Source organism: Plectropomus leopardus, chromosome 18 (assembly GCF_008729295.1).
Source record: "Plectropomus leopardus isolate mb chromosome 18, YSFRI_Pleo_2.0, whole genome shotgun sequence".
Classification (NCBI taxonomy): domain Eukaryota; kingdom Metazoa; phylum Chordata; class Actinopteri; order Perciformes; family Serranidae; genus Plectropomus; species Plectropomus leopardus.
In genome coordinates this window covers 9,990,778-10,013,255 of record NC_056480.1, presented here as the reverse complement: position 1 = coordinate 10,013,255, position 22,478 = coordinate 9,990,778, and positions in this window count along the sequence as shown.

Here is a 22,478-nt window from a genome sequence, read left to right as displayed (position 1 = left end):
TTTAAACATTTGAGTCATTCCAACAAAGTTTATTCTGCGTCAAACTCGGGTCAGATCACAATCCAGACTGAGCAGTTGGATCCTAAATTAAGTCTGACTCTGAAACATCTAAGTGCGGTTTAAGTGACATGTTGCTGCTTGGTTTAAATGACACTGTAAATTGGCATTTAACACTTTTGTCATGTGCACGAAGAGCCGCATCTGAGTCACATAGAAACTAGTTTTGATCCTTTTTTTCCACAAGAGCATATTTTAGTTTTGGCCGACTTTGAAGCAAATCGTTTTGATGGCTCTGATTGTATCAGTGAGCTGCTCAGTATTTATAAATGTGTTGCCCTTTCTGAAATAAATGAAAACTTTTAAATCTAGTGTGGACTCTGGCAGTGTTTTGGCATAATTTGGGGTTGACAACTACCGTAGGATTACACAGAGCCACTTGACACATGATAAAAGACGTGAAAGTGAAAATGAAAAAAAGAAATTACAGTTGATGGCGGACACTACCCTGAAAAATGCTCTTTTAGAATAAATCTGGATCATTGAATGAAATATTGGAAAGCCGGTTTCATTTGTTTCGGATTGTGGTATCGAATGCTATTGCGTTAAGGCACTTGTTTTCATTGTCATCACCATTCTGAATACTTGCACCTACTCTGATGTATTTGTGTTTATATTCTATCCCTTTTTACTTCCACACACTGAGCTGCTCTGCTGTCACTGAGGCTAAAACTTGGCCTTTGATTATTTTTTTCTGTTTGTACTTGTGCCTTTTTTGTAAGGTTTGCTTTTGTTCCACTCTTTTTGACAAAAATGGTAATTATCTGTGCAGGTATAGAACTGTTCTACCTATCAGAATTATAAAAAAAAAATCAATGCAATCAAATCATTTTGATGCATTTGACTTTTGATATAACTGAAATGAAGGCTTTCTTGAATGACATCTGTATACAATGGTTTAATCTTGAAAAATAACACCAGAATATTGCAGTGTGGAACTGATAATGTCCCATTTGTGTTGCAACATTATGTGGCCACATCAAAAATGGAAAGTTAATTAAAAAAATATATGTAATACACACCAATGGGTCAGCAATTGCAAATTTACCAAAAAAACTTCACTTTCCAAAGCGTGACAGTCTTTCAATTTGCACCCTTGCTCCTAGGGCTGTAAGAAAAACAAAATGCAGTTATTCAGACAAATATTGCAATTACCACAGTTCTTTATTTGTAATGGTATGTTGACACATCTTACCTTTTATCAAAAAAATGAATGTCCTGAGATTTAGATATTGCACTTGGCCATCATGCAATTTCAACAATATTTCAATTGATTTTGCAGCCCCACTTGCTCCTCACTTTTTCTGTCTCTGTCAACTGTGAAATTAAAGGAAAATGCCTCAAAAAATACATGTAGGAAATGTGACTTAACCCTTTGGTATCGCCCCTTTCTGATGATTACTGCCTGTTCAATAGCAAATATACTGACGAAAAAAAGATTCTGTTGTTAACTCGTGAGCTGTATGACATGACGTGCCCACATCAAAGTAATCATGAGAAATCCCAAATGAATTGATGTGAACCTTATGTGTGGGTTGAAATAGTCGCATAATCACATCACATATGCCATCTGATGCCTTTACACGTTTACTGTGGACCCTTAAAGTCTTAAGAGGCATTGAATTCAATAAATTTCCAGACATTGCATTGTAAAATCTCAAAATAATTGGTAACATCTACTTTTTTTTGTTAGATAATTTAAGGAATTCCTTTGCTTAAACCTGTAATTATGGGAATCAAAGCAGTGAAATCTCTCATGCAGATTTGAGTGACCAAATTGCTAAGAAAACGGTCGAGAAATGCCAAATATTTCCCATTAATGTTGGTAAACCACATAGAAACTCCTCGATGAAATAATATGATCATGGTCTTCTGTGTTTTCTGCTTGGGAAAAAAAAGGTTCTTTTTTTCGACATTTGATGTAGACAATGTAGTTTTTTCACCAGGCAAAAAGTCATGTTGTATTTTACAAAAAAATAGAAAAAAATAAAATTGTCCTTCAATTTTGGTAATTAGAAAATTTATCTGAAACTTAATTCAGAGTGCATTTAAAAAAGTCCTAAATCTATGTTGTCATTGATCTGTAGGAACCCTGCTTTATCATTATAGCTTCACTACAAATATATACAGCAATAAAAGACTGAATCTAACCATATTTTGATGGAGAATCACTCACATGGGCACAGAAAACTCTGTTTGACACTACTTCATACTAAATACACGCCTTTATACTTGCTTTAGAGAGCTTTTCAAATACAGGGCAATGTGTAGCCTCTCATCTTCGATTTTTTTTTTTGACCATTTCTTTGGCGAGATCCGACCCTCACTGACACTGCCATTCATAGAAAATAAAACTGCAACAACACCAAATCTTTGGTGTTCACACGGCTCTCTCAAAAATTCTGACACTGACATACTACTCTCCTGCACAACCCCAGAGAAGACTCTTATTCACAGCTTCATTACAAGTCAACATGGGTGTCACTGGAATAAGTGTGAGCCAAAACGGTGCTGTAAAACTGCCATGTGTTAGGTAATCAGGTGTTGGGGCTCATCACCTCACCTGTCGTAGCATAATGTGATGAGCCCCGCTGGGATAAAGCTGCGACCTGATATCTGCAGGGATGTATGCCCGGCAGCCCTGTTCATGAATGTGTGATATTATGCTACACAGTTGGTGCTCATCCAGCGGCACAGTGATGCCGCATCTGTTGTCTGGCACCGTGACTGGACTCTTGTTTTTCTTATTAGTTGCCCGTAATATTGCCAATCTCACAATTCCAGTGTCTCCCATTTGGTATGTAATATGGGTCTCATCTACCGGTAAATGTCTCTGTGAGCTTAATGGACAAAATGTTTTACCGAATGGGCGAGTCGTTATGATGGCGTACGTGCGTAAAGGGAGAGGCAGCCGCAGCATCTGCCACACATTTAAAAGTTAGACTTGGTAGAAACGACTGCTGGATTATGGCTCTGCAGAGATTTTCAGAAAAGGCAATCACAGAAGCAGTGAGGTGGGATAATGCAGAGGCAGTTGATTTTAAACAGAACTGAGCTCTTTTGTTTACTAGAGCTGTAACGATTAGTCGGTTGATTGACATGAAATTATTTAGCAACTGTTCTGATAATACATTTTTTTAGTACATTTTTAAGCAAAAAAGCCAAACATTTGCTGATTTTATTCATCTTTAAATGTGAGAATTTGATGCTTTGTCATAGATGATGATAAACTAAATCGCTTTGGATTTTTGGACACAATAATATGAAGACTTGACCAGCAGACCAAAACTTAAAGATTTTTAGTAAATATGAGACTAAGACCCAGTGGAACACCATCAGGAGAGACAAATCAGCCAAATGTTTGAGCCCCCACCACAAAAAAAGTTGGAAAAAGGGCCCCTGATGATGGCTACTGATATTGGCACATTTTGCAATGACAACTACAAAACCCCTTAAACCTCCCATTAGCCACTATACAAGGCACTGCACCCCCAAAAAACTCATAAGTGGGGCCACTTCTACCTACCATATGATAACTTGTTCAAATACAGATTTGTGTATTTTTCATTATTGTTTTAAAAATGTGATTATGACATTTAATCAAGCACATCTGAGTGAATGCATTTTTATGGGAGTCTTTGGGCCTTTAAAAAAGTCATTCTTGGTGGACTGGTGAGACCCCCTGGAGTGTAGAATTACTAAAATCATAAGCAAATATTCCTATTTAAGAAGCTGGAACCACAGTGGAGTCTTTCTCACCACAGTGAGATAATAAATCAAATGATTTATGTGAAAATTAGAAAGCAAGAATCGATGAATTGATTAGTCTTTCAGCTCTAATAACAGTTCACATTTTAGCTCACATCGAGGCAGGTAATGTAGTTCAGTTCTCAGCTCGCCTCAGCAGCAGCACCTCCAGGCTCAGTGACACATCGATGCTGTGGAAACTGAAGCTGCAAGTGGGACAAAAAGTGGGGTAATAATTTCACCGAGCTTCGCACTGTTGGAGGCTGTTAACAGACGAGAGGTGGTGCTGTGCTCAGTTCATTTCATTAAGGTGTGATGGTTTGAATTCCCAAAAACCGGTGTCTTTTTTTTCTCTTATGGGTGAAAACCAAAAGGTCATCAGCAGAGTCTGGACGTAGCGAAGTGTAGTTTGACCATGTTACCCTTTTACATGACCATTTATGTTGAACTTTCATATATTGCTTGTATTATAAAAAGGTACATGACTATCATCATGTATTAAATTAATGAGTGTATTAGATTCTTTATTTGGTCCTTGTCATTTTTTTTCAAAAGTAAAACCTAGTTGTAAAATAATTTGGGTACAATGTTCAGGTGTGTACTACAAAAACTTAAAGAATATGAGTCTTCTTGTCTTCAAAACAGTCTTGACAGAGTGTCTGCAGGTCTTTTAAAAGTCCTAAATTGAACATTAAAAATGTTCGGCCTTAAAAGTAATTTAATACTCTAAAATTTGAATTTTTCTTAATTGCCAGAAACATTTTATCTAGTTTTATTTTTCCATCTTTTATTTTTTTTTTTGTGTCAAAATTAGTCAAGACACAAGAGTCCACTTTTCTGATGTTAAAAATATTAAAATCTACCAATTAAACCAAAAATGTCTTTTCACTTTAGACTTGCACTTAACTGTAGGCAAAATGTAGATTTACCAAACTCACTTTAATAACCATAAACCTCGATGAAACTTGGCTTTATATTTACTTGCAATGCTTGGGTAAAAAATTTTTTTATAAAAAATATGATTTGTCTAAAAATCTGTCTTAAATTTGATTTAAAATTAACTTGGAAAGGTCTTTAAAAGCATTAACCTTAACCCTAGACCCTATAGAGTCCAATAATAATGCAAACAAAACACAAAAACCTAATCATACATGACAGCACAACTATTAAAGCATTTATTTCCATGCAGACAGTCCAGCTTCTAACACAGGATAATTCCTATTCAGTAATTTTTCTTTGAAAATGTTCTGCTTTTTGTGGTCAAAGGATATGTAAATCAAAGAAAACTTACTGTTTGGCAGCATGTCCAGTTGCCTTCGGCTGGATGCATCTGGAGACTAAAAATCAAAGTGAGACTAAATATCATCCGTTCAATGCAAAAATGAAATTTCCCTTTCAAATACAGAAGGATATAAAAAAAAAAAAAACCCCACAAAAAATAGTACATAAAAAGAGCCTCTGCTGTGACACACCACTTTCTGAGTGTCCCCTCTTTGGGCTGTGGAGGGCACTGCAACACAGTGTGAAAAACAAGGAGTCAATCTACATGAATTCAGATATCTTTTTGCATATATGCAGCACAGACCACAAAATGTAAACACCATGTTTATGACTCAGGGTTACATTTAGACTGAATGTGCGCTTTTCTCTGCATCCTATTTGTCAAAGCATTTCTATACAATGTGACGTCGCTCTGATTTACCAAAAGCAAATCTGTTTGTGTCCAAGATGCACGCAGACCAACAGCGGGTGCAAACAGGGCTCATGGCGATAGTCAGACGCCGTGGGTAGTAACGACACAACTTTGGAAGTCAGGGGTAATGGAGGAGAGAAAATGTTTTGTGAATCGCAGGGAGATTTCTGACAATTTCTAGAAAAATGTTGCCGAGGTAATCACTGGGCTGTGATGGTCAGCAATCTGAGCCTCCTGCTGAGATCCAGAGATGTGTGGTGGGCAGAATAAGATGTTTGACGCCTTAAGCTGAAAAAAAAAAAAAAAAAAAAAAAAAGCTTGAGCGCCTGCCAGAGGTATCTGTGAATCATGCTGAAAATGGGCTCCTGTTGGAATCTTAAAGGTAAATGATAACTCAAATCTGTAACCGCATTTACAGAATAGCTTGGTGCAGCAAAATAATGAGCCAGTTTATCAGGCCGATGACCTTTTGTAGAGTCAGTATTACTCACTTATAATATTATTTCTAATATTACTGGGCTTGTTTTCAAAGAAAGGTTTTTTTAATGGTGCTCAGAGTACGTTTCTCTTTGAACAAAGCAGACAAACACTGAGTGCTTCAAATTACAGCCGCAACAAACAATTATTTCCATTATCGATTAAGCTTCAGATTATTGTCTCAGTTAACTAATTGACATTTTCACTATTTTCTAACATTTCATGGACTGATTATTATCTTGTTTTTTTTTTTTGTCAAATCAAATCAGACAAAGAAAAGCAGAAAATTCTTGCCTCGGAGATGCAGGATTTGGTGGATATTTGGCATATTTGCTGAAAAAATCAATTAAATGAGCACAAATTAAACAATATCATGAAATGTCAAATGCTGGATTGTGAAACATTTATTGTGAGTTATGTTCTTTTGTGCAAATAAGAAATGCAACTTATAGATTGCTTAAAGTTCTTAGAAACAGAAGACACAAAAGCTCAGAAGCATATTTTGCTCTGGAGGCTTGGTGGATTTTAGTAACATTTTAGCTTAATGGTGTGCCATTTTTCTCCCTTGTCAAAAATGTGTCTGTTGTTCTGTGCATGCTGTTCTGTTGTCTGAATAAATAACATTAATCTCGGTGGTCTTGTTTTGTCTAAGCCCTGCTCTTTTGTTATTATTCATGAATCATGTGCATTCAATTTAAAGATGCAGTTATACTGCAAGTACAGGGGTTGGCAACCTTTACTATCAAAAGAGTAATTTTTGCCCGTCCCCTTTTCTTTCTTTCTGTAACATAATTTTAAATACATAATTAAGAGAAATATAAATATAGCTGTCTGGACATTTTTATTGTTTCCGTGTCTCCTTTTCCTTTTTGTGTTTTTGCATTTTGCGATATTTCTAGCGTAGTTGCTTATTATGTTTTTCCTGTATTTTGCAAGAAATTAAAGCAATTTTCTCTGACGGTCCAGGTGTTAAATGGTTAAATGCTCTGCGCAATAAAATACAACATACCTGATTTAAGCCCTCATATAGTTTCCACATTACTACTTAAAACTCATAAACACACTTAAGTCGGAGGAAGGACTTTATCCCATCCGAGGAGCACGTGAATGCAGCATTGTTCTTCCATGACCCGCCCACTCTGCTTTATTTGCCTCTGATTGGCTTATATTGACTTAAATCTAACCAATAAACTCAACGAAAGCGGTGAAGACTAGCCAATCACAGCGAGAGGAGGGCGGGTCATTTTTTTTCGCGTGCGGAGTCACAAACGGTCCGGAGCTAACAATTTTCACAAAGTTTAAGATGATTTGACAAGATATGCTTGTATTATTGTACTTCGAAACAGAAAAAAGTTTGTATCTACCTCAGTTAATTACTTATTTAATTCACTACTTCAGTAGTATGCTAAGTAATCCAAATCAAACACACCTGGATGTAACAACAGGTGCCTTCTTGGTGTAGCTAATATGCTAATGCTAAAACGGTCATGGCGGATTCTCGCCTGGAGGTTTTAATGTTCAGGGAGTCCTTTTTACTGCTTTTTGGCACAAAGACAACAGTGGATTGGTTATACTGGGACAGAGAGACCAAGCGGACTGGTTACATTTTGTTTTGGGAATAAACCCAAAGAGAAGTTGGACCTCAGAGGATGATGTTGGGACAGGTAAGTGCAACACCAACAACAAACAAGCTAGCTAACTGTTTTTTTTTAGCTGAGTATGTTAATTAAAAACTGTGCAGCTCTCCTTTTGTTGCAAAAAAGGCTCCTTTTTGCATGTGTGTGGCTGCAGCAGCTGTGGAGTTTAAATGCTGCTCATACATCTCTGGGTTGTGTCTGCTCTGGTGATGTTTTATTCTGCTGTTGGATCTAGTAAGTATCAGGCTGTTTAATTTATGTGGCTTCATAATACTTGTTGCATGTGGCATGGTCTCCTCACAGGCAACTTTTTATTTATCATCAGTGTTTTGGGAGATGGCTGTAGATTTGTAATCAGCTGTATGCAGTGGCTGCAAAGTGCTGAAATTTTATTTATTGTTGGCTTGGACATCCACTAGTGTAACATGTTGACATATATCGAATTCATTATGAATTTAACTGACACAGGGTTCAGTGTTCATTTTAGGGCTGCAACACAATGTGGTACCGATCTCAGTAAACATCACGGTTTTGCTGTATAATGGTATATAGTCTTACACAATTATTAACACTATCAGTTTAAATGATCTTTAAAGGGATGAAAACAGAGGGTTTGGGGGGGTTGAAATGTTGTATGCACTGGCTGCAAGGTGCAGAAAATCGATTTATTGTTGGTTTGGACATGAGAGCTCTTGAGGTGAGAGTGGACTTGTCTGATCATGTATCATACCTGAACCAATTAGTCTCACCTACAGGGGCTCTGGCCTGATTCTCCACTATAGTGTTACACTTTATGTTGACATTCATTGCAATTTATTCTAACCGACCCAGGGTTAGTTGTTTTTTTTCCCTTGTGTAGTTGGGCAGGTGGGTCAGAAATAGGGCTTTATTGGTGTGAGATTTTCATAGTGTGATAACCATCTCAGAAAAAAATCATAGTTTCACAGTATCAAGTTATACAGTTTCACACAATTATAAATATCAACCATAACAATCTATAAATGGATGAAAATAGAGGGCTTTTTAAATTAACGGTTATTCATTGTCACGTTTAATCTTTATTTAAATTAGAAGGATATGAGATGGTCGCTCTTTAGCTGTTTCCATCATCAGCTCTAAAAAAACAATGTGTTTTTAAATTCTTTACCACTTGTTTGTTTGGATAAGTAAATTATTAGATTTTAAGCCCAGTGTGGTATTTTACTTCCTACAGGCGACAATACTTAGTGTTGAGCCTTATGGCGTACTTTTTACTTTCATCAGAGTTCATTTTATACAAGCACCTTTACTTTTGTGCATTGTCTTTAAAGAAAAAGTACTTTTAAATGAGTATAAAATGTTCTTCTTCCCATCCCTACCCATCAGTAATATAAACGATAATACTAACACAGGGTAAAACAAATAATATTAAGAATATTCTTAATTAAATTAAGAATTCTTAATAGGAAAACAAATTCTCAGGTATTTTCAAGGCCGCAATCGCATAAAATAATATTAGTTTTAATAATTAACTGGTATTTCTGGTGTCGACTGGCAAGGCAACTTTTAACTCAGTGACTCATTGTGTGTGTGTTTTTATAAATGCAACAGAGCAAAAGTCTGACCTCACCCAACCAAACTCATCAGTGATGCTGTGGTCAGAGGTGACACTGGCCTGAAACTTACTCCTCAGTGGCAAAAAAATGATTACTTCATGCAGATACAGGTGTATCGACAGTCCTCTTTAACTCTTGTTGTTACCTCGTAAACACTTTAAGTAAACAAGTATTAAAGCATAAGACATTTCACTGTACATTTATGTTTATTCTTAGACATAACTAGGACTGCTCCCTGAAAGTCAGATATTCAAATCATCAGCTGGATACCCCTCAGTTGACTGACATTGCTTCAAGTTGAGCAGTCGTTTTTTTTGGCCAGTCAGTGTGCTGTGCAGTGTGCTTCTGGAGACGTTTTGGTCTATGCTGTAGAGTGAGTGCTCTTGACTGTTATGCTACTCTTTGGTAGAGGCTGCAGTGGATATGATGCAGGGGCACAGAGGAGGAGAGACCCTACACTCTAAGGCTCAATTATAACATTATCTTCTCTCTTCTGCTTAGACGTAGTGAATTTACAGCTCACAGCAACTTTTGATTGTTATCTAGTGTCTGCAAAAAATGTTGTTACACACCGCTTATCCGTTGTCAGCACCGTTAGCTTGTTTAATGTGTTATACAAATGCAGCTGTCACACTGAACATCCCGCTCAGCCCATTCAAACTTTAAAACGTAATATGGACAGAGACCCAGAATTGTCCAATATTTGTATTTAAGGGCCAAATCTAATTCGACTGACATAATTCTGAGTTTGGCACAGCCCCCGACATAACGACCACGAACTAATTGAATTGTAAGCTCATCAGATCATGACAAATATCATTTGGTTCTGTATCACTGTTCTATTTTAGTATTGCGAATTAACATTGTATCTCCATTCAGAAAAGAAAACTTCCCAGAGAGCTCCAAAGTGTTATTAAGTTTAGCCAGGTATATGAATAATTAAAGGTAAAATGAAAAGCGGCGAGAGGAAAGTGTGATTGAGGATAACGGGGTGTGAAGATGGGCTCAGTTAAGGACCAGAGGAGAGAACAGACGGAGGCGAATTTGACACTGAAAATAGGAGGTGAAACATAAAGAGACGGAGCCAAAAAGGGCAAAGGGTAACTCTTTACAGGAGCAGGTAGGACAGAGATGTGAATAGAAAGGAAATACAAAAAGGGAGAGTTGGAGAGAGAAAGACATCGGGAGAGAGAGAGAGAGGAGAGAAAGAAGGTCAGACAGGGAGCTGGAAAGTGCTCTGGCGAGAAGGGGTATTTACGTCTGGGTGTCGTCGGCTCAGCGGGACGCCTTCTAAAAGGAAGCCAAGTTTGATACAGAGTGCGAGAGAAGAGAGAGCTGCTGTTTGAAAGACGGCTGATGGAACAAAGAGCCCAAAATTGCTCCATTAGACTGTCCAGAGAATCATATTCTAAAAATGAATTTTAGAACAGCGCGAAATAATTCATAAGACTAATCTATCAAAGTATACAAAAAATTGGAAATTCATTCTAAGGTTAATATTCTGTGAAACAACAAACTGTCTGTGATAAATTAATCTTTGAATAATACATTTCATAAAATGTATAATTTAGTTAATGTAATTTACCGATTTGCCTCAGACTGATACTGTCAGGGAAAATGAAAATATGAAATGATCCCCCACCGCCTAAGACACATGACATGAGACCTTGAGGCCAGAAGGGCAATTCTGGCGAAAATGAGTGTCATATATTAAATTAAAGCTCCTGGCGGGATCTGTCTGGAGGCAAAGGCACACTGCTGAGTACATTATGGGAGACAAAAAGAATTGGAAAATAACTTGTTTCAAGTCTTAATACGAAATATGAAAAATCCCCACTGTGATGGAAAGGTTTTTTTTTTAACCACAAAATGAAAGTAAAACAAAGTGATCGTCACTCACTGTGACAGCTGGTTTGCTCCCCTGCAAAGTTTTGCATAACCCAGTCACAAGCTTCAACTTTTTCAAAGCGCCGTTAAACACTAAAAAATGACCTAAAATGTAGTATGTGTTACCAGATTATGATCTCCTGATTCCGTATTAAAACCTCCTGTCCAAAATTCTAAAAGCGTAATAAAAATATTGCAGTTAAATGTCTTATATGAGCATAATAAATCAACTTTTAATCTAAAGAACCTGATTCGAGTAGGTATTGCCCAAATTTTGACCCTCGTCTTTGGCTAAAGTGGTATTTAAGATAAAGAAATAATTATAGATTTAGTTCAGTTCCACTTTTAAAGAGAATTCGTGCTGCAAATCTAAATGAGGGCATAAATTAAATTTCCAAGAAACTGTGTTTTACACCACATTAATGCTGCTGAAGCGTGACAATGCTGTAAAGAAATTAGTGAAAGTGATAACAGCGGCGCAAAAACACAGACCTTAGAGTAAGGCCACTGACATTTTGTTCAGTCAAACATTTTCGGAGGTTTTTCTGGATTCTCAAGTCATTTCACATCTCATTTGAAACAACGCAGAATCCGAACAAGGCAGCTTTTATTTTAAGGTTTTCAGGACCAAAACATTACCACTTTCACAACCTGTTATTTGACAGTAACTGAAATAGCCGGCTTTATCTTACCTCACCTCCAGCTGAGTGGAGAATATTTCCTCTGTGACAAGCAAAATACATTCAAATACAGTTTGACTTACGAGGGCTTTTGTTTACAACTTATACCCTTTCTTTACATAGAAATTGCCAATAGAAATGTTTTACCACAGTTATTATCTTATAAAATGTTAATTTAAATGCCAAAAATATGGTTTTCCCATTGACTTTTTCTCACGGCAAGACATATGTATGTAAATATGGCCAATCAGGGATTTCCAAGTAGTGTTATTGTTGGTTTCCATATTTACTTTGGTTGTTTCACTGTCACTGTCTGGGGATAGTAACTGTAAAGAACTTAAGTTTGAGAGTCTTTCATAACTGTGGATAGCTACCAATAGTTTTCGGGGAAACCAAAAGCACTATCCTTTTTCCTCTTTTTGGTTATGAAGTTGTACATTTCTTTGTTGCCTAAAATTAGCCTTCATTTTGAAGCACTTGGGGCATTTCTTTTTTGTAAAGCACATTGGGCAGCATTTCTTGTATGAAAGGTGCTATACAAATAAATAATTACGGAATTACAAATGCTCATGGTGTTATTATTCTATAGCCATTACATAGTGCAATCAACATTCACTTCATAATGATCATTTAAAGCAAAATAAGTGTCTGTTTCCCCTTTTACTCTGAGGTCTGATATCTTTTCTCATGTGTAACTGAGTATTTTCAAACCTGCATTGATTTTTTTGTTTGTTAACAACATGCTATAAACAACATGCTACAAACAACACTGACATATTATCATTAGAGCCTCCCTGAAGTTTTGATCGTTGCCATGGTAATCGACGTCCATACAACATTATTCATTATGCATCAACATACATTTTTTTTTTGTTATTCTCAGACAAGGACACTATCTCCACACTTATTTTAAGAGCTGCAAATTATTTTTTGCCACAAAATAAACCTGAAAAGCTGGAAGAGTTCTTGCTATTGAGATGATACATTGCAAGTAGTTACGTGGTTCAGCTCATCTCGTCGTGAACTTTTGTTCTGAAGTGGGCCATAGCTGTCTTCCAAAGCAGTCTTTTTTGTAGCTGTAAATTATGGTTAATGTTACTGTGATCTGCCTGCTGACAAAGTGGCTAATCATCACGTTATTTAGAGTGCATTGGCTGAAAACTGGTGTTTCAAAAAAAGTCTGTCTTATGTCCTCCTCTCATTAGCCCCAACCCCGATCAAAGCCTTGACTAATTTCAGATATTTCTCAGTGAAGCTTTGATGCCCAAAAATTGATATTCGTAACAGCCGTAATTATCACCTAATGAAGACTATATGGCAGATATGCCAGCAAAGAGTCACCTAATTGCACATCTAGCAGACACAAAGCAACATTAGCATTCAGCTGGAGTTGGTGTTTCTGGTCAGCTGGCGATTATAAGTCCAATATTTGCTCACCTTTATCTCTGTTTTAGTCTCCATTAAGTCCTAAGATAAATGTCTGGCTCTTTAGCTGCTAAATGATCTCACATGAGTGCATCTGAAATCTACTGCAAGAGGTTAAAGCCTGTGCCTGCTCTAACTCATCCACCTTCACCAATCACTCCTGTTGATATAAAGGTCTTCTAATGGAGTCAACTGGTCAGGCATTGATCCGGTCTGAAGAGCGACTCTGGCACCTCTGTTGATACCGATTTTAAGATGTTTGGTCCTGGGCACGTCGCTGGTTAGCTGTATTGATCTAACCTTGCAGACTCTGCTCATTGAACTTAACGGCGTGTTTGTGTAAGAGTTGTCCTATGAGTTGGCCCCATTGAAAAGGATATTAAGATTGGCAGTGAGAGTTCTTTCACGAGCCGGTCCATTGGGATTGCTGGCGGCACATTGAGTCGTACAGCAGAAAAATCAGTAGCATCTGTCGATATAAGCAGCAGGGGTCAAGCTGTCTGTCCTTACAGTATTATGCTGCACTGTAAACACACAGTACTGTAGTTCAGGGTCTCTTAGTTTCCTCTCCATCATTCCCCGGAGGTAGCTTTTAAAGCTGACAGAAATATTATCCAACCATATTTTTGGATTACGTCCTGAGACTATATTCAAAGGGAATAAAGCTCAAAATGAAATCAGCCTTAAACAGTGTGGCACCGGCTCATGTATTTTCAAGAGCTCTTTGTGAAAAGTAGGTTATAAATCAATTTTAGGATCGACCGAGCGCTTTATCTTGATTTTCAACCTTGGCAGATCCTTCAGGGGTCTTTTAAACATTAGTATATTTCTTGCACTGGCGAGTGGCGGTCGAAGCGTCTGACTGCTCTCTTTATGTAGAACAAGGCGACTCAATCTGGGCAGTTTCAATGACTCACTATAAATGAGGCATATTAAACTGCACCTGTTGATGGGATGTTGGGAGCAAATGGAGTGCATGTGATTGTGCGTATGCACGGCGTATTGATTGCAGCTGGGGAGAAGAGCTTCCACATGGCCTTGATGTGTGAGATGCCGTCTGGACCTGAAGACTGCACTATTGATCAGTGTGTCGAGTCTTAAGTAGCCTCTCCATTCAGGCCCCTGGACGGCAACACATTTCCAAAATGACAGCAATCAATGGAAATGGTTAAATGACCCCACACAACTCAAACGTTATGAATTGCCTAAACAACGTGGATTTATCTCTGTGGCTTATGGAGTCCTGCGTGACTTATTGACCACTCGTGAGGCTACTTTTTCTCCTTCGGGATAGACATTGTGTCAAAGTAGAGCTTTGTGTTTATGAACTATACTCCCAGTGAATCAGTGGATGTTTACTTCTCTTCCCCTCTGCTGCTGCAAAAGACCCTCTTTGCATGATAGATAGGCAATATATGAGCCATTTCCCCCTTTTCACTCCTCACTGCCTGTAATCCAAACACATTTGAGTGTGATGGTTGTCAAATGGTAGTGGGTAATCAGACAAAAATGAATAATGCATCACAATATGTCTGGCTATCATTGTGTTGATTATTGTCAGAACGAGCCAGAGCACTGTTTTCAAAATGAAAAGACATTCAGCACAACTCCAGCTCTTCATCCAGCGAAATATACATCATCACAGTATTCTCTCAAACATACAGTTAGAATATACCGCAGCACAACACCAGAAAGTTATAAAAAGCCAGAACTGCAATTGTCAGTTTCTCCCCCCCATATATTGTGAGCTCAAGAGACGAGAAGGTAGTCAAGTCGTCTATCACTTCACTTTGCCCCAGTAGTGTAGACACATTGACAAACAGTATAACGCAGACGATTGAGATTGATACAACCGTAGAGACACTCGGAAAGCTCCGGACATAACAAAGCAGACCGCAGCAGCAACACTGTCTTCTCACAAAAAGCTCGCACACAACAGCCATGGACAACTGGGCTCAAGCGATCAGTGGAAAAAGCAGAATATGCAGGCTGAAAAATGTGAAATGCCAGTTCGGAAGGTGCAAATTATCTGTCATTAGATACAGCGGAAATGGCAGATGGGTGTAAAAAATGTGCAAACTTGCAACAATTCCTCCCTTTGATTCATACGACGCAGGATCGTGTAAGCGGCGCGATTGATTTGTGAGGATCATTATGGCGAGAGGACAGTGTTTAGGAGGAGGACTTCTCACATCAGCCCGAGTGACAAAGACGGAGAGTGAAAGGGGCGAAAGTGTGAGAAACTCATTGTAAAAACTGACAGCAGCGTTTAGCCAGTGTTAAACAGCAGAACTAAAAAGGTGGCGTGCTGCAGAAAGGGTGCTTTATTGAGTTGTTAGAGAGAGAAAAAATACTCCATTGTCCTATGTTGTACTATTAGCGGCATATCTTGGACTTAAAGTGAATTGAGCTTCACTGCAGTGTTATTAAAACCATAGGGAAGAATGGACATGTATGATAAAGTGGCATCAGTGTCCACAGCATGCATATAAAACTATAATCTTTTCTGACAAGAGCCTGGCATTTTGCTATTGCAGTTTTTCCGAGCGTTACATGATGACAAGCCCTCTCCATTTTTATCTAAGCCTTAATGCTTTTAGCCCCACTTTCTGAATTAGCTGTCAGCCACTGTGGTCTACTTCTCAATGCTTCTTTGGAGCTCAAATGACTGAATTAGGCTCTACCTTTAAAGATAATTGCTTAATTGGGGTCTTTTCATATGCTGTCGGTAGCTGAGGACCTGAGAAAGGCTCTGATAACTCTGTAATTATGTGGCTACAGCAGATATACGCATTTGTGGAAGAGCTGTGAAGAATGAGCTGACAGCCTCATGCTCTCTCTGCGTCCACTCTCGCTCCTTGGACTTTGAGATACAGCTGAAATTGCAGGGCCTCTTTCAGTGCTAACATGTGAGTGTGTGTGTGTGTGTGTGTGTCTGTGTGTGTGTGTGTGTGTGGGTGGGTGTGTGGCTGTCTGTATTGTCAGGACTCGTGACTGTATCTCGGTTTATGAATGAGACGTCAGAGTGTGTCTGAATCCGGCGAGGCTGCAGGTATGTCTGGGTAAAAATCTTTTCCTCTGCTTTTATTCCTCCTGCGCTGCCACTGTCTCCTATTTGAAAGGTGGAAGAACACTATTACATGGTACATCTTCTTCCTCTTTGTACAGCCCGTGGATACAAAGTGTCAGATGAAGTCTATTTGTGTAAGATGTTTTGGGGAGGAACATCACATACATGGCGGCGGCTTTCACTGGAGCCTTTTTTTCCAAAGGCCTTTCTGTCAATATGACTTTGCCCGTAGAGGGTTGGAGAGATGTAGTGTGGGTGGGGAGGGAGTGGGGAGGGAGGTAAATACAGTTATGGTCTGAGGTGAATAACAGGAGGGTGTCAGAGGAGAAGAAGTGGGAGCCAGAGCGGGAAGGATAAGCGGCAACGAGGAGGGGGCAAGGAGGACGGGGGCCAGAGAAGGAGGGGGGAAGATTAGTTTTGCTCCGGTAACGACAGATCATAAAAACACGAAGGGGAGGAAAGAGCAGAAGAAAAAGAGAGAAGGGGGGGAAGGATTAGTGCCACTTCAGGAATGACAGAACATGGGGGAGTGAGAGAACGGGGAGTGGGACGGGAGATGGGAGGAATCCTGGGAGTTTAGTTAGGATTAGTTTTGCTTCAGGGACTGGGGATTGAATGAGGGAGAGCGAGTTGGGTGATCTGGGTGGCGTCGAGAAAACAAAACCTCTTATCAATCAATTGTTGACAAAGTGAGACCCAGAACAGTTGCTCTCTCGCCCTGCACTCCCAGCCCTCTGGGATGTGTATATTTACTGGATGTCACTGGCAGCACACTCCTATAACTAATGATGCAGCGGTAGATAAAAGTGTTGAACTGCCGTCAGTGACTTAGAAGATCATATCTGCAAAAAATACTACTGTTTTCTGTAATAATATTTTTTCACATGTCCTATACATCAATGGTACCTAGTATTTTAACCATGCTAACAACATGCTGACATTTAACTCAGAAAACTTTCCTTAGTACAATCTCACAGATCTGCTCGCCTGGGGGTGTAAATCACAGTTTCATCATGATGCCACGTTACATTGATTCTTTGGACATCAATATGGTATTTGTTTATCATCGAGTAGAATACAATAGAATACATTTTATGTCCAACATTTTCAAAAGATATGATTCAGTGCTATGTATATGTAAACTAAAACAACAAAAATAATGGTGAACATATATAAAAGATTTTCTATAAGCAACATAAATGAACATTTCATGTCTGAAGAAGCAAACTGCTAGTCTAATCCCACCATGATACTATTTCAATTCAACAGTTGAGAGTACGATTTAAAAAAAATAAAACTGAAATTAATTAACAAGAAAACAAACAACAGAGAACAGAAGCGATCACTTTCAAGAGCCGAGTTTTTTGTAATAATGGTTTCAAATGGACCTAAAGGTACAATTATGTTAAATTTTATTGTGTGTTGTAAATTGCTCCAAGTTTGTCTAGCACAAAAACCCTAATTTATCGCTTGCACGTGGGACTTCAAGCTTTAGCCAATCACTTGAATTAAATAATGATTATGATTATGGGACCAGTTGTGTTCAATATTATTGAACATTGAATATTGCACCTGGATGAGTTGTGGATTTGGACAGCCCCTGCACGAGCAGACTTCCCGGAAATACGCCTGCAAAGTCTGTGAGCCTGCAAGTACGATGGATTTTGGTCTTTTTGGCTTGTTTCCCTTACAAAACAATGCAAGGTTAATTTGCAACCTTTTGTCAAAGATTACCTGTTCCCGTAAGCTATGAGAACTTGAAGCAGAGAGTGAATTTCACCGCACTCAGATTCTTTTGAATGGTTTTGAAATGGCGCAGCTATCTGATATTTCAAAGGAAAATGGCAAAGATAAGAAAAAATCTCTCAGACATAACCCAAATGTATTCAGCAGATTTATGTTGGTTTTCACCGCTGTTTTACATTAATTATGTGTTAAACAGTGAGTAAACAGAGTGTGACTGACCAGAAGATGGAACACGTCATCTCATCAGCGTATTCAAATTTCTCTTGTATTTTGGAGGTTGTCCATCCCTAAAAATCACAACTAATTACCTCCATCAGTCCAAAACAAGAAACTAGTTTGCTGCACATGAATCAGAATGAGGATCTACAGCTGTTCCTTTTTTCGGTTGGCAGGAATCTCTCGCTGCTCCTATTTTGCCTTGGAAATGAAATATTTGCTTGCTAGATATTTTTTCCCTTTTATTGAGGCCATCAGGAGAGCCTTTAACACAGAAATAGTGCTCAACAGGGTGTTCTCTCCTGTGATAGAGGGTATGAAAATGATGCAATAACAAAACATTTGTGGTGTCTGAAGTTTTCTTCAAAGTTGTATTGATACGAGAGGAAAAAAAATTGAGATAACAAGAAAGATTGCTAACTAGCTCCCTGGTTATTAGAGACTTTGCATAGCAGCCAAAAAAGAAAGAACAAATAGCCGTGCTTGATGGGAATAAACACCGCGGCTGGATCACATCTTTGACTAATCAAGTTTCTTGGATGAAGCCCATTATGTTAAAATGGCATTGACAGATGTCTTCTGTTTAGCTACGCCAACATTTACTCATAGAGAGAACTGACTGACATGTTGCCAAGCCAGGTGAACGTTTTTATGAAGCTGCACACGGTATATTTTCTTCATGCTGTGCCCTGACAGGAAGTGATGGGAGAGAAAAGAGAAAGAGAGAGAAAGCAGTACAGCGGGTAACCATGACTGGCCCATTAACAGGACTGGTTGTCAGTGTCAGCGGGCTCAGCTGCGGACAGTGGGCAACAGTAGCTGCGGAGGAACATTGTTAAAAAGGATCAACACTGTCAGATCTGGACATTCTCCTAAAGTGTACATGGCTGAGGTCACAGGGCGCATGGTTAACACTCGCAGAAGAGAATAACAAGTCCGGTGCTTTGTACAGATTGACTCTGAAGACTGTCCCAATGTGAATATCAAACCTCTACCGTGACAAATAGGCAAAGAGGGCGAGGGATGAAGAGCCAGGCGAGGGTTGTGAAAAGAGGGGAGCATGAGTGAAATGATGGAAAGAGGTTGCTGGGAGAAAGGGAGGGTGAGAGAGAGAGAGAAGAGGCAGATGGAGAGAGGTGACAGTGCAGGGAGAGAGAGAGAGAGAGAGAGAGAGAGAGAGAGAAAGAAAGAAAGAGAAAGAAAGAGACAGAAAGAGGGAAGGTTTGTGTTTAATTAGCGGCCCTGGAGAGTGTCTTGGTTGAGCCAAGAAGGAACATGGGATGTTCTCTAATTGGCCCTGCTCTGTGGAGAGGGAGGGAAGGAGGAGAAGCGAGAAAGAGAGGAGACAGACGCAAGAGGGAGGAGATGAAAAGGAGGAGGAATGACTGGACTTTTGTCTGCTTGGCTGCACGTGAATATGAGCAAGCTGTTTCGTATTTGTCCACAGAGAAATGAAACCTTAGATACTGCACTCTTTACATCTCACTTTAGTTTGCATTACTTATTTACGTTGTGTAATTGAGCTGCACAGTATACTGTGGTAACTTATTTTAGTTTTATTAATTCCACTATATAATGTATATTTGAGTTTTTTTTTCAAAGTTTTATTAGTAAATAGATGTTTCTTGAATTGCAGCTCTATATAAAGTATTACTGTTTATGTATATTATTAAAATGAACAGTAACCTTTTTAGAAATGTACTTATTTGCCACTCTTTATCTGTGCAGAGCTGGAGCCAGGAGATAGTTAACTTAGCTTGGCATAAAGACTGAAAACAATGGTCTGGTCCCTAACACAACTTTTTAAGAGATACATGAAATAATAAGTAGGGATGGGTATAAGTACTTCAGTGTTTGATTTGGTCGATTTAATTTTTAAAACTTTGCAGTGCAATGAAATGACACACTGCCACAAATTTTTGTCCCTCTCCATCCAAGCAGCTCTTGAACATCATTCCAAGTTTAGTCAGCACTGTGTTTGAAAGGGAGACTGACTAAGTGTGTGGCACATCAGCAGGTTTGTTTCTATTGCTGCACTAACCGTCATTATTTCCAATCGAAGGTGACGTAGGCGTATTGTGTGAGCGATTATGAAAAGGCAAGCCCCTTATTCGTGGGAGCGCCTGCTGCATCGTGCTCAAAAGAAATAGTTTCTCACGACAAATGCATAGCCATAGCGTCATGTGACCTCATGCAAGCGAAAAAAACCCCAGTATTTTCATTGTTGCAAAATATGGCTTTTTGAATCGCCTGAAATACCACCTCATGCAAGCATAAAAACTTTGTTGTGATAAATGGGAGTTTTTTTTAATTAACATGTCTCCATGAGGCAAATTTTATATTTGCAATTTCAGTTTGCACAATTTGAGGGTTAATGGACGTCTGCCTACTGATGGACAAACAGACAGAAGGCAAGACAATGTAACAAGTAAAACATGTAAAAATAATATTCTCACGTATTGACATATTTCACAGTAATGTGTGTGCATGCGCTTTCGCTGCACAGGGTCAAGGAGAAACTTGGTTGCCATGACACGCAACAAAGAGGAGAGGAGAGAAAGCTCAGAGGATATGAATAAGGGAGCAGGAGAGATGGATGAGGGGAGTGGGGTGAGGCAGGAGAGAGACAGAGATGGATGGAGTGAAGAGTCTGGCTGCACAGGGGCACAGCTACGGAGAGAGACAATTCACAGATGCACAGAGGAGATCTGGGAGAGGCTTTGGAAAAATGACAAGTCAAGAAGTTGGGGAAGGAGGGATAATGAGCAAAGACAGAGGAAGGAGTGTTTGTTTGTGTGCAAAAGGGAGAGACGGAAGCCAAGAGGGAGACGCGGGGAGAAAAAAGGGAAGTTTATTGGAGAGGAGAAGTCGAGATGCAAAAATAAGGAGATTCGGGGAATGTTTGTGACAGAAAGGAAAGCGAATCAGGCTGGTGGGAGAACGGGATCGGTCCAAGAAACAAATCAGACCAGCTCAGCACGTTCTTCTTCATCCACCCCATTTAACATGGTGGCATTATTCTAACCATAGCCCTAATCAATACTTGTGACAGCATATTGGTGATCAATCAAAGTGCCAGGACAGAATTGATCATGCTCAGTCAAATGTGACATAAACAAGGCCTTGGGATCAATATGATGTTAGTGTATTCAGTCCAAGACAAACACTCTGTATCTCAATTAACTGCTCATTCTGCCTCTGTATACTTTGATAAAGAGAGTCATTTATGCACACCTAAAAAAAAAACAGCAGAGTGAAAGATGATGCGTCGCAGCAACCAAAAAAGATTTAAGCAGCATGTTATTGTTAACATCATTGAATTATGTTTACCTTTACCTTTATTGAGACACGGAGAAAAGCACATTGAGCCATCACTTTTAAACACTTTGTTTTTCCCCGTTGTGTGCACAGGGGAAAAAAGTAACAAGTATAACAAAGAATTACAAAACATATACACCAGGAGCATTTAAGTTTAAGCGAGCGTCTTACCGGAGAGACAATCAGCAGAGAAACAGGAGCTGGGGAGTTTTGTTTTTTTTTTCTCCTCCCTGCAAAGCTAATAACACAGCACACCACAGCAAAACAATCAGATAGCGAAGAGCCACAAGAGGTGCCTTAATTATAGGTAGGAGCTAATTATGCTAGATTGAAGTTATGCTTGCTGCACGGATGTCACCCCATAATGAGACAGAGCAGAGCAAGGGTCACGACGAAGGTGCACGAGGCAATGGACCACACATCTTGATGCCGAGGTCACGCCACATCCAGATTTAAAATCTTCATTAAGGCTCTGATAATTGCGCAGCCTATTGGATGTAAATGAGGCTTGAAGATCGATACCACAACGCTCGGCTTCAGTCTAATGGAGAAACGAGTGACGGTGATACATGGTTATAACCACGCTGCCCTGCATTACGGATAACCCTTGCTCACCCCGTGTACCTGCTACACCTGCAATTAAACGATAATGCCTATGGGAGAGAAAGCGGGGAGAGAGGCCCGCCGCTCAAAGCACAGATGCTTCTATCAAAGCTAAATGATACTCTCTCTGACCTCGGGTGTAGCTAGCCGCGGCTCACATGGTGCTTTCGGGGCTGTAATGCACCATTATGATATCGAACGGCCGATAGCTTTCTCCTATCACCTCCCCCACCAACTCCCACACAAACCCCTCCGCTACTCCTCTTCCTTCTACCCCACTCAATGCTGAGGCGTCAAATGGGAGAGCGTTAGCGTGATTTCCAGGAA